Source organism: Schistocerca americana, chromosome X (assembly GCF_021461395.2).
Source record: "Schistocerca americana isolate TAMUIC-IGC-003095 chromosome X, iqSchAmer2.1, whole genome shotgun sequence".
In the NCBI taxonomy this organism is placed as follows: domain Eukaryota; kingdom Metazoa; phylum Arthropoda; class Insecta; order Orthoptera; family Acrididae; genus Schistocerca; species Schistocerca americana.
Genome location: NC_060130.1, coordinates 704,676,602 through 704,689,525, shown reverse-complemented (window position 1 = coordinate 704,689,525; position 12,924 = coordinate 704,676,602). Strand labels below are relative to the sequence as shown.

General features: G+C 41.8%; 1 non-coding gene across 1 annotated transcript; it reads right to left on the bottom strand.

Annotated features, from left to right (window-relative positions):
- Positions 1 to 1,577: 1,577 nt before the first annotated feature.
- On the bottom strand, positions 1,578 to 1,652 carry Trnas-cga. Its single transcript has one exon. It is a non-coding gene; the product is annotated as a tRNA-Ser (tRNA).
- Between the last annotated feature and the right edge of the window lie 11,272 nt (positions 1,653 to 12,924).

Below are 12,924 nucleotides of genomic sequence, written 5' to 3'. Positions count from 1 at the left end.
TTTGTTGCAAGTCCTTCTTTCGATGGCTTGGTAGAATGTATATTAAATGTAACTATTTACAATAGCATTGTAATAGCATTGTACTTGTGAAAGCATGTACTGTGGCGGGTTAGGTGTTTGTCGGGAATGATCAACGGGGAAGTAAATGGTGGAATCCGGTGCTAATATGTAGTGAAATCATCTCAAATAACAACGATGAGGCTACCTATCCTGAATTCCGCATTTGAAGAGCGGATCACTACTGTTTTAAATGTCCTCAGTACATAAGGCGCTACACATAGGATTAGGATTTACGTAGCATTTACATATCTAAGTATTCATTCCCCGTAGACAGTAATTTTCGCCAATTTCTCGCCAGTATTCTTCATTTTATCACTTCTGTAACTATTTTACAAGTGTCCCATTGATTCCCGCTACCTGTGGTTCAACCACAACAACGGTATTTTACTTAAGTTTTTGCTGTTATTGGCAGTCTTCGTTCAGGTTTTTGTTGGCTCCCATCTTGCATTTCAATTAGACACTTTTTACAATATATAAATAAATTCAGCTTTCGTTAATTCACATATTTATTCTCACGGGTTTGCTGTAAATCACCACTTTTAGTGCCATTTAGCACAATTGTTTCACACTATTCGCGGATTATTGTTTCACATATTTTCATACCGTACAGTAATAATATGTATCGTCAAAATGGTTCAAATGGCTCTGAGCACTATGGGACTTAACATCTTAGGTCATCAGTCCCCTAGAACTTAGAACTACTTAAACCTAACCATCCTAAGGACATCTCACACATCCAAGCCCGAGGCAGGATTCGAACCTGCGACCGTAGCAGTCCCGCGGTTCCGGACTGCAGCGCCTAGAACCGCAAAACCACCGCGGCCGGCTATGTATCGTCCATGGCATGGAATACATGCTGTTTGTTATAAGGTAGGAATTGTGTTTTCGGAGGACTATGCAGACAATATTCATAACAGTATCAATTTTTTATGAATATCGGCCAGATTTACTTAGTTTTTGATTATTCAGACTGTGCCATGATGTTTTAGGCATATTCTAGTTTCTTCTCTCAAAGAAATTAAACATTTGTGCCCATGCTAAGGTGTACACAGGTCCTTGTGTTCCAAAGCGTCGTGGCTGTTGATAGTAGTCCTAGCTTACCCGACTTGGTACGGCTGCTGGAAGGCACGAAACGCTTATCGAGAAGTCTTCCAGCCTTCACTAGCAAAAATGGCATGCTATAATCGTCAGAGTGTACGGAACGTAGGATAAACAACATTAAAGTTGATTCTTAACTGGAGATACTTCCTGAATTCTACCGCAAAGAGAGTGCCATTCTCTGACGTTCCAACAGCCGAATTTGAGTTCACGTGTGCAATTCTACAAAACAAAACAAAAATGCACGCATCAACAGCAGAAATTAACATCTTTGTGCACGCCTCTACCAAGAATCCACTAAAATTATGCCAGTCTTTGTTACGTGTTTAAGTCATAAAATAACTGAAGATACTTTTGTAGTGAGTCCTTGAAGGTTTAAAACCAGTGACTACGTGAAACTTCCTGGCAGATTAAAACTGTGTGCCGGACCGAGATTCGAACTCGGGACCTTTGCCTTTCGAGGGCAAGTGCTCTACCATCTGAGCTACCCAATCACGACTCACGCTCCGTCCTCACAGCTTTACTTCCGCCAGTACCTCGTCTCCTACTTTCCAAACTTCACAGAAGCTCTCCTACGAACCTTCCAGAGCTAGCACTCCTGGAAGAAAGGATATCTCGGTCCGGCACACAGTTTTAATCTGCCAGGAAGTTTCATATCAGCGCATACTCCGCTGCAGAGTGAAAATCTCATTCTGGAAACATCCCCCAGGCTGTGGCTAAGCCATGTCTCCGCAATATCCTTTCTTCGTGGAGTGCTACTTCTGCAAGGTTCGCAGGAGAGCTTCTGTGAATTTTGGAAAGTAGGAGACGAGGTACTGGTGGAAGAAAAGCTGTGAGGTCGGGTGGTGAGTCGAGCTTGGGTAGCTCAGATGGACGACGGCACGGTAGCTCAGCGTGTTCGCTCAGAGGGATAGCTGCCCTCCGTAAAAAAAAAAAAAAAAAAAAAAAAAAAAAACTGAGTTAACCGAGCAACAACGAACTTAAACGGATGTCTTACGACGTCCGCCGCGAGCAGATGGAACGAACGAAACCGAACAAAATGAGATTTAAAAAAAAAAAGATGGCAGTATGACAGGAACGATCATTCGAAGCAGAAATGTCTAGTAAACATGGGCTCTTAAGTTCGTAACTTGACAGTTACTAGCACATGTTCACTAGAAGAAATGTGTTTCACAGTACTGGATATGAACAAGTGCTCATAGTTCTTAAGGTACGCAATTTATAGTCAATGTTACCTAGGGTTTTTATTCCTTGTTTTGCTCCATACTACCACTTCTCAGAATATGGAAAGCAGACAGCTTCGCAGTAGAAAAGATTTGTTTCACATTATCGAAGATGACGAAGTTAGTTTCAAGTTCCATGGATCGTTTTTCACGGTTAATCGTAATGATGTGGAAAGAGTCATCTTACATTCACATCGCAAACTGGTGCATTCAGAATCTTTCTAAGTCATTCATCGGTGTCTTCCTCGTTTTCCGATTTACTATCATTCTCACTGCACATCACTACAACGAAAGACTGCTACAGGCCAACAGCAAATCAAATTCATCAATTTGGAATAAATTATGCGCATAATTATCACTTTGTAAGAAAGTCTAATCATGTATGAATTGTTCAGATTGTTTCCAGGAACTAACAACATCGCAACATAGTTTGTTTTTAAAGTACAAGCACCATAATTCCTGTCCATTACCAGCAAACAGCGACTCCTATCCAATCAATGTTGAGCTTAACAGCGCAGACCACGAAAGTGCAAATTTAGATGGACACTAGCGCCACTGTTTGTATCGGTAAATAAAATTTTTCTTCAATATGCATTTCATACGATTTGCTGAGGCTGCAGAACAACACACATAATAAATACCTGCAATGTATTTTTTTAACCTTTCCAGAACTTCAGAAGCATAAGGTGAGAGTGCAGACGTCTTAGCTGCACGGAATGTATGATGAATTTTGCATTTTTTACGAGTATTCTAGAGCAACTGAGTCAGTTTTTGACAATTGCAATCGGCATTACTCCAATGATTGTTTTTGTTACTGTCTAATCTCGGAGTGGTAAAGCACGTGCCTGGAAACCGACCGAAAGGTCGTGGGATCGAATCCCGGTCGGGCCATATAATATTTCAATCTGTCTTTAACCTACAGCCTTCATCTCTCGATTACCTTAAGATTCGTCCGGAACGACACGTGGTTCAGATTTCACGTTAAACTCTAGGCCTCTTTCCCTGTCAGGATTACTAGGAAACGTTAGGGACTACCAAGTTGCCGAACTTAAGTCCGCTTGAAAGATGTGTACCAGGCCGTTGAGCCATACAGAATTATAACTACTTACTATCTGTTAATACGTAACTGAAGTATGATTTCGTGTCCGAAAATACGACCAACAGGCAGTAAAGCAGGTCATTTCCCGCCAAAGGGTAGTAACTAGTTTGAAATTATAACTCTAGGCCTTAAGGGGAGCTCTTTGCACGTAAAAGCGAAGTGTATAATACTCTGAGACAACGAGTTTTCCAAACCTGGGATCTATAGTCTACAAGGTTATTCAGCTGCTTCTACCTATGCTTTTTATGCAACCCACAACACCTTCAAATACTGCGCCAATATTTTCTTATTCTCTCGCTCGCTATGTGCAAACTGCTAGTCCAGAAAAAACGAACAGGACCTTTTTATAGTAGTTAAATTTAGTACTGTGATACGTTTTTGCTAGGGGCCGTAGTTTACGACTCGTTTAAGAAAAACTCACAAAAGTGACCTTCAAACGCGTTTTTCTTGAATAATTCAGAACCGTGGCCTCCAGCGAAAACGTATCTCAGTACAAAATTTAACTACATTAAATTTCCTACTGCAAGATCTTGTTCACTTTTTCTATGAGACAAATAGTTTACATCAAACCAGCGAGAGAATTTGAAAATCTCGCGCGATGTTTTTGAAGTTGTTGCTGGTTGCATAAAACGCATAGATAAGGACACCTGAACCACCCTGTATAATAAGCAGATAAACATATTCAGTAGAAAGACGCTTTGGATAGGTAGTCTCTTAGGTATTAATTTCATGACCTTACTTCAACCAAATACCTGTATGCATATTCGACTGGATTGGTGTTTCAGGTATTAACGTACTTGGTCTATCAGCCGGATTTGTTTCCACATCTACATCTATGTAGAAACTGCGCAACCGACCGTACGGTCTGTGACTGGAGGTATCCTCCTGCACTACTTCTCATTTCCTTTCTTGATCCGCTCGCAAATAGAGAGAGGGAGAAACGACTGTCTGTAGGCCTACGTATCAGCCCTAATTTCTCGTATCTTATCTTCGTGGTACCTACAGGCAATGTATGTTGGTGACACTAGAACCGTTCGGCAGTCAGTTTCAAATCGTGGCTCTCTAAATTTTCTCAGTAGTGTTTCTGCAAAAAAAGGTCGACTTCCCTCTAGGGATTTCCATCTGAGTTCCCTAAGCATCTCCGTAACACTTACGTGGTGTAAGAATCTACTGGTAACAAATCTAGCAGGCCACCTCTGAATTGCTTCGATGTCTTCCTTCAATGCGACCTGGTACGGATCCCAAACACTCTAGCAGTACTCAAGAACAGGTCGCCCCAACGTCCTATATGCTGTCTCCTTTACAGGTGAACCAGTCTTTCCTAAAAATCTCCACAGTTCTCACATGCTGTTCCACGTCATATCGCTTTGCAACGTTACGCCCAAATATTTGAATGACTTGACTGTGTCAAGCAGGACACTAATAATACTGTATACGAACATTACAGGTTTGACCTTCCTACTCTTCCGCATTAACTTACATTTTTCGACATTTAGGGCTAGCTGCCATTCATCACACCAACTGGAAATTTTGTCTAACTCGTCCTGTATCTTCCTACAGTCACTCAGTTCAACACTACTGTACATTGCGGCATCATCAGCAAACAACAGCAGATTGCTGCCCACCCTTCCACCAAATCATTTATGTATATAGAGAACAACAATAGTACTATCATGCTTCCTTCTGGCACTCCTGACGATACCCTTGTCTCTGATGAACACTCGCCGTCAAGGAAAATATACTGGATTCTGTTATTTACAAAGTCTTCGAGACAGTGACATATCTGTGAATGTATTCCACACGCTGGTACCTTCGTTAACAGCCTGCACTGGGGCGCCGTGTCAAATGCTTTTCGGAAATCTAGAAATATGGAAACTGGTTATTCCCCTACTGCTTATCAGTATATCATGTGAGAAAAGGACAATCTGCGTTTCTCACGAGCGATGCTTTCTAAAAAATGGTTCAAATGGCTCTGAGCACTATGGGACTTAACAGCTGAGGTCATCATTCCCCTAGAACTTAGAACTACTTAAACCTAACTAACCTAAGGGCATCACACACATCAATGCCCGAGGCAGGATTCGAACCTGCGACCGTAGCGCTTCCGCGGTTCCAGACTGTAGCGCCTAGAACCGCTCGGCCGCCCCGACCGGCTGCTTTCTAAAACCATGCTTACTTGTGGACATACGCTTCTCAGTCTCAAGACAGTTTATTATTATATTCGAACTGAGAATATGTTCAAGGATTCTGCAGCAAACTGAAGTTACGGATATTTGTTTGTAATTTAGCAGGTCTGGTCTTTTACTTTTCCTACATACTTGCGCTTTTATCCAGTCGCTTGGGACTTTGTGCTGGGCGAGAGGGTCACAATAAATGCAAGTTAGGTAAGGAGCCAAGTCCATAAAGTTCTCTTAGTAAAATCGAACTAGGATTCCATACCGACCTCGTGATTTATTTGCTTTCAAATCTAGCAGTTGTTTCCCTGTGCGAGGTATGCGGTGTGTTTGTACGATTATCCTGTGTGAACGATTTCTTGAACGTGAAATTTAAAACTTCGGCTTTCGTTTGGCTATCTTCAACTGCCACACCAGACTGGTCAATAACGAACTGAATGGAAGACTTAAAGACGCTTAGCGATTTTACATACGACAAGAGTTTGTTTCAAATTCAAATGAAAGTTTATCGCACAACTTAAATGTAAACTTCATCTAAAACGTTTCCCCTTTTTCTAGGAGTATATCATGTCCTCTTTTGCTATAATCAGGCGTACATTTGTTTCTGGCTGTGCTTGCTGAATATTAGCAGTCGGATGTCATTTCGTAGTTAGTTACCATATTTTCTGCCACTATCCTACAACACATTCGATTGTTTTGACGAGATAAAACATCACGATGGGTATTCAGTTTGCTTCAGTATCAATAAGTTCTGTCCCTTTGATATAAAGGCAGACAAGACAGCAAGGGCGCAGCGCCGAAAGCGTAGCGTTGTTCCTGCCGGGCTCGTGCGAGCGTTCTCAGTCCGGAGGCCCGTTGGAGTTCATACATTAATTCTAGAGGAGGGGAACTTTTGTGGGTTAAGGGGAACCGCTTGACCGCGGAAGCCATTAAAGCAGAGTTTCGGGCTCGACTGGGTGGGTGTCAGTGCCACACCCGCAACGTCAAAGCTGCTACTCATCGTTTGTACCAACTGTGAAACAGTCTAAAGAAATGCAGCATCCTTCAATTACACAGAAAAATTATCACTGCCCAAATAAATGGGTTCGGTGAGGCAAGTGAAAATTATTCTCGCAGTAACACTGTAAACCCTCACGCAAACAGAACGCTGAATTACCCTGTTTATTACAACCATAACTATTTGACTTTCCCTCTTCATGCATTCAACCAAAGCGACATTCTTAACAGACTTCCGTTAAACCACAGAAAAAAGTGTAGATCATCGTAATTCCAAAGAATTTCAGCAGTTAGTATTTATTTTCTGACACATTTCGCAAATTTCTCACTGACTGCCATCTTTGGCATTTGTGGGATTCAAAGTGGAAGCACAATACCAGTGCAATAAACATAGAAACAACTGAAAAAAACACAGATCCTTGCTGTTAACTATTAAATCGTTCCGTTTTTGATGTACTTCAATATGCGGGTGGAAACACCTTCCGTGCTGCCCATCACCTCTATTTCCACCATCGATCCTGCAAAAATTCAGACAGTCACTGTAAGAAAAAACTCATGTTTAAACTGAAGAATTTACAACCGTTCAATGCACTTGACGTAAACACTGAAATACTTCACGCTGACACACAACTGCAAACTAACTTCGAATCCCTTCCTACTACCCATCGAATACACAGCCCACAAAAGACTAAAACTACTCATATTGTCTGGACATGGGGATTACATACCATCATCAGTAGCCATACATACGCCGCTTCCTCTCTGCTGGGCCCACAGCTTGCATAAGACAATAACATGACATCTTGTTCATGCTTTTACAAAATTAGCTGCCAATACGTTATTTCTTGTTGTTTACATGTGTTCACGACAACCTTGTTTCAGCAATTGTGCCATTTTCAAGAGTTCCTTTGGGCATTACATCTATAAAACACTTGATTCTACGTCTACGTAATAGTTCTATGATATTTTTATCTTATAGTTATGTCTAGATGGAATGACGTCCATAAAACATATTGGAACGTAATTTCTTTTATTTACTGCCTTCTTAACATACAGGGTGTTTCATTTTAAATGAATAAATTCAAATATCTCGAAACCTGCACATCGGATCTAAAAAAGTAATAATGCCATTTTGTTTGTCTCGGAGGGGGACATCCAACGACACCACACACGACCCGCCTCCACACCCCATGCGTGGGAGGGTGGCCAGGGGCCAACTTTGAAATTTCCAATGGGAACCTCCCTTTTTATTGTAGATTACTATTCTACGGCAAAATCTACATACGTTTTGTCTCAAGCATAATCTTTATTTCCTTCATTTCGCCACAGATGGCGCTGTAATCGGTGGAATAGAAATGTGTACACAATCGTAATTTACGACATGCTACTCAACGGGACTTGAATATCCCATGCCACGTGGCATCCCATCTCCATGCTGAGAGGATACGACAGGCCAGTATTTCATAGCTTCTAATTGGAAACCAGATTCACAATATTTCATTCCTTTGACATATCGAACTGGAGACTACTAGACGCGCCACAGTGGCCGTGGCTAGGGGCGAACCCTGCTCTACGTTTCCAATTAGAGTACGTGTTCAAACTCAGTACCGTCAATCTCAATCCACTTAGTTAGTGTTTTGTGAATGGGCACATCAAAACCTGCAAATAACCCCCACGTTCTGTGCCAAGGTACTATTTTGGTTTAAGGATGGCAGTATCCCAGCGTATTACTTAACTGAAGCACGGGAGGTATTAAACCGTGTTTACACTTGTGGGTGGATCGGCAGAGGTGACCCTATTAACTGGCCCGCTAGGTTGCCGGATTTGATGTTGCCCAATTTCTTTCTGTGGGAATTTTTAAAAGATGTACCAGCACGTGCCAACAGGTCGTGAAGACATGGTCGACAGCATCAGAAACGCCTGTGCTAACATTCCTGCAGGTATGCTTCTATACTGTGTACGGTCATTTGAAAAGCGGATCAGTAAGTTTATTAAAGCTGGTGGTACTACGTTTGAACAGTTACTCTAATTGGAAAAGTAATGTAGGGTTCGCCTGGAGCCACGGACACAGTAGTGTATCGAGTAGTCCCATGTTCGAATGGCGGAGGAATACAACGTTGCGAATGGGATTTCCAATTGGAAGTTATGAAACACGGCCTGTCTTACACTTGCAGCATGGAGGTGGGTTCCCACGTCCCACTGAATATACAAGGGCCATTGAGTAGCATGTAAATCACGATTGTGCGCCCGTTTATATTCCTCCGATTGCAGCGCCATCTGTTGCGAAACGAAGAAAATGCTTGAGACAAAACGTATGTAGATTTTGTCCTAGAAACGTAATCTGCAATAAGAAATGAGGGTTCCCATTGGAGATTCTGAAGTCGACCCCTGCCACCTACACATGGAGTGGGGTGGCGGGTCGAATGTGGTATCGTTGGATATCCCTCTCCGAGACAAACAAACTGGAACTACAACTTTTTTTGACCCAATGTGTAGTTTTCGAGATATTTCAATATCTTCATTTAAAATGAACATCCTGTGTATTTCCCTCATACAGCCAGTCATCACCCACACACATGGCACATGGACCTCCACTCCTCCCAAGTTTCATCATTCTCTCTCTAATCCCCCAAGTTTCATCATTCTCTCTCTAAAACCTAAACTACAACGGCTCTGCCTATCTTTCCGTATATGACTATCTCCTTCTATCCGTATCATGAACCAGCATATGAAATTCCTACACATACTCACTTATTGGAACTCTTAAGACACCTTCGATTCCCCTACGTTTCCTATAAACTTTTGTCTCAGCATCCAGTTGTACCCCAATCAATGGGAACGACAGCTTGTTGTTGCAACTATAGCTAAGCATATCGTCTCCAAAAACTGGCTCTGAGCACTATGGGACTTAACTTCTGAGGGCATCAGTCCCCTAGAACTTAGAACTACTTAAACCTAACCAACCTAAAGACATCACACACATCCTGCCCGAGGCAGGATTCGAACCTGCGACCGTAGCGGTCGCGCGGTTCCAGACTGTAGCGCCTAGAACCGCTCGGCCACTCCGGCCGGCCATATCGTCTCCCTTTCATCTTAAAACACTTTACATCTTTACCAAGGCAACTATTACTGCCTTCCTCTCCCAACATACAGATTAATTCCTGAAGTACTGTAAGTAGTTGGGCTAAGCTGGTGACACCCCACTCTGCATTGTTGCCAGTTTATTCAAGAAGGCGGATCCAAGATGGCGGCCATAGATGTGGCAAAGTCTCAGTGGTGTCATGGCGTGAAAACACGTAAACTGAGCTACGTCCACTAACCTAACTTATAACTTAAATCCAAATCTGAATCGTCTGTTCCTGTTTCCAACCAGTAATTTGACAAATACAGACAAAGTATATTCTCGAATTCTAATACATATCGAATTTTCTTCTTGAAAATACTTGTTTTATGGCTTTAACTATTAGCTCAGTTTCTTCCCGCCATTGTTCTAAGCGAGAGCATACGAGGATTTTAATTTTTCTTCTTGTCTCCTCCATGATGTTATTGTTAAAGCATTCCACATCTTTCTGCATTTATGTTGGCAACTTTTCTGCTCCACATTCTTGCAGGATTTCTATATAGAACTTTAAATTTACAACTTTTGCAGACGAGTGTCAATGAAATGCAGTTATTCTATCAGTTTTAAACACGGCAAATGGCTGTTCTGTTGCTAGATGACAACGTCCAGCTCACTATACTTAAATAAAATACAACCATGCTTTTTAAGCTGATACAAATGGAAATAGAGCTTAATAAACACATTTTTCCTGTATCCCTTAAAGTAGCAAACATTGTTGATACCATTGATTTCGGCCAATACTCCAACACATGACTGTTTCCATTGCTTCTTACTGTAAATGCCACTATTATATATTCCCTCTTCATAGCCAGTTTTCTCCATGCAGTGTGTTTAAATCCATGTGTAAACCTGACCTGCACATGTGCAACAGCTTCTTCCTTTTCCAATTGCACCTTATATTCTTCATATTCTTCCTTTATGGCATTTTTCGTCTCCAAATACCCCAGTTTCCTTTATTTACGTCGAGGTCCTCCATTTCTAGTGTTCTTTCACATAGAATCAATACGTTAACTGCACTTAAAGGAGCAATTTCTTTAATGGGAAATGGTTTAAATCTGTTTGGTACATTGGTTCTTTTTCTTAAGACTTGTGGTATAACATTATTTGTAGGAACCAGTCCCAATTAGACGATATCTATATCGGATGGTATTGCATAGACCAATGTTCTAGACTGAGAAAAATTAGTTTCTCCTGCTTTAATATAACACTTCAATGTAATATTCATATTGTCTTTGTTGCAGTCAGAGTTCAGAATCTCCATGTAGCGTATGGATAGATAATTAAAATTTTGTGCAGACAGAGCATAAATTATAAGCTTTTTTCGGTCTTGAGTGACTGGCAGACATACCTGCACACCAGTTAATTTTCGGGTGTTCTTATTAGCCCAGTAGACAAACTGCAGAACGTTATCAAACACAACACAACAGTTACTCTGTACGTAATCTGTTAACTGACGCTACATGGAAGCAGGTGGCAGGGTAAGTGGAGCACAATGTAAGTATTGTTCGTTGATGTCTAATTACACGTAAATGACCTTGCACAGGGTCGAGTACACGACCCATTCTGCAGTTGTATATTGTAGCCTCCATCCTGGTAATGCCGTGCTGCTTAACCAAGGGAGACCTAAAAATTTCCCGTAGAAACATGTCTGGACACTCATAAAATCTATAATGTTGTTAACACTATCTCTGTTCGCTCCCGGACTTGTGATCTGACATATAAGTTTGTTATATATCGTTACTGTACAGTTGGAGTTTGACCACGTTAGGCAGTCTATTCCAACTGTCTTACCGTTGTCTACAATCACACTGCTGTTTCCCTGGCGATCTTTCCATGCAGAAGTCATGGGATTCGTGTTAATTGGTCGCACATCTCCACTTTGTTCAAAATTCCTGCGAAGTCTTGCGTTATGGACAAATCCCAAAGGTAATAGTTGTCTACCCGTAGCTGTTGCAATATTCCATGTAGCTCTTCCATTACAACACCCGTTTTAACGTCAGCTAATTCCACTTTATATAGTATAACCACAGGATTTTTGTATTTCCTCTAAACAGTTTGCAGTAGTTCCTTACCAGTCTTTTCCCATATCCCTCTTGCTGTCAGACTATCGTTCTCGTGTAGGATAAAAGGCAGCTTCGCCATGACGCCACATCTCGCAGTGACGAAAATGAAGAATTTACTTCGGAGATAATAGTTAAATGAACCACACATCTCCTCCTTTAATATTACATACCTTCCTCTTTCTAATTCTTCTTGACAGTCCACTTGATCGCAGATTTTAACTGCCACAATGTTATCGCAAGACAGATTTGTAATAGGTGTAAGCACATTTACATTCTTCTTGCTAAGTAGTATACCATTTTCGGTGTAATTTATGTTGCCAATGTCAGTAATCAGATTATCCCAGTTCCGCTGTAGTAACCACAAACCGAAGTGTTCGTCTGTTGGTCTTGTCTTCCTTCCTAATAGCTGAGGGACGTTTAGCACTTTGGAGCAATCCATGGTGACACTTTCAACTACTGTGGAAGACTTATCAGCTACGGTTTTTTCCTTTATTGCGATATCATTCCCCTGCCCCATATGGGCTGGGGAGGGCTGGCAGCGGCACAATCCGCCGCACTTCAGCCGAGTGACATGACAGCTAATAAAAGGAGAAAATTATAAAGTCGATAAAAAGGGGGGATATAAAAGCAGAGTAAGGGGAGACAATGGAGGGAAAATATACACTGACATGGAGGCGTTCATGGGGGCACAACTAAAAAAGACTGCATAAAATTAAAAAACACACTTGGTGATTTGTAGAGAACAAAAAAGACACTGACGTCAAACGCACAGGGTAAACGTTAGCCACAGTATTAAAACACTCCAGAACAAAGGCACCTTTAAACCACTTTAAGAGATGAAGCACACACGACAAAGAATAAGACCTGCCAGGAGGGACCTGCCGAGGGAGAGGCCTGAGGGGATGGAAAAGGAGAGGAGAGCAAGGTGCTGCGGGAGAGGGGGTGGGATGAAAGGAATAGGGGGGTCAGGGGGTGTACCAAGAGACAGGAGATAGGTGGTGTGGGGGATGAAGAGGGAAGAGAAGGCAGGAGGGAGTGCAGAGACACTGAAAGAGAGCACGGGAGAGGGATGCATTGTAGGAGGGGAAAG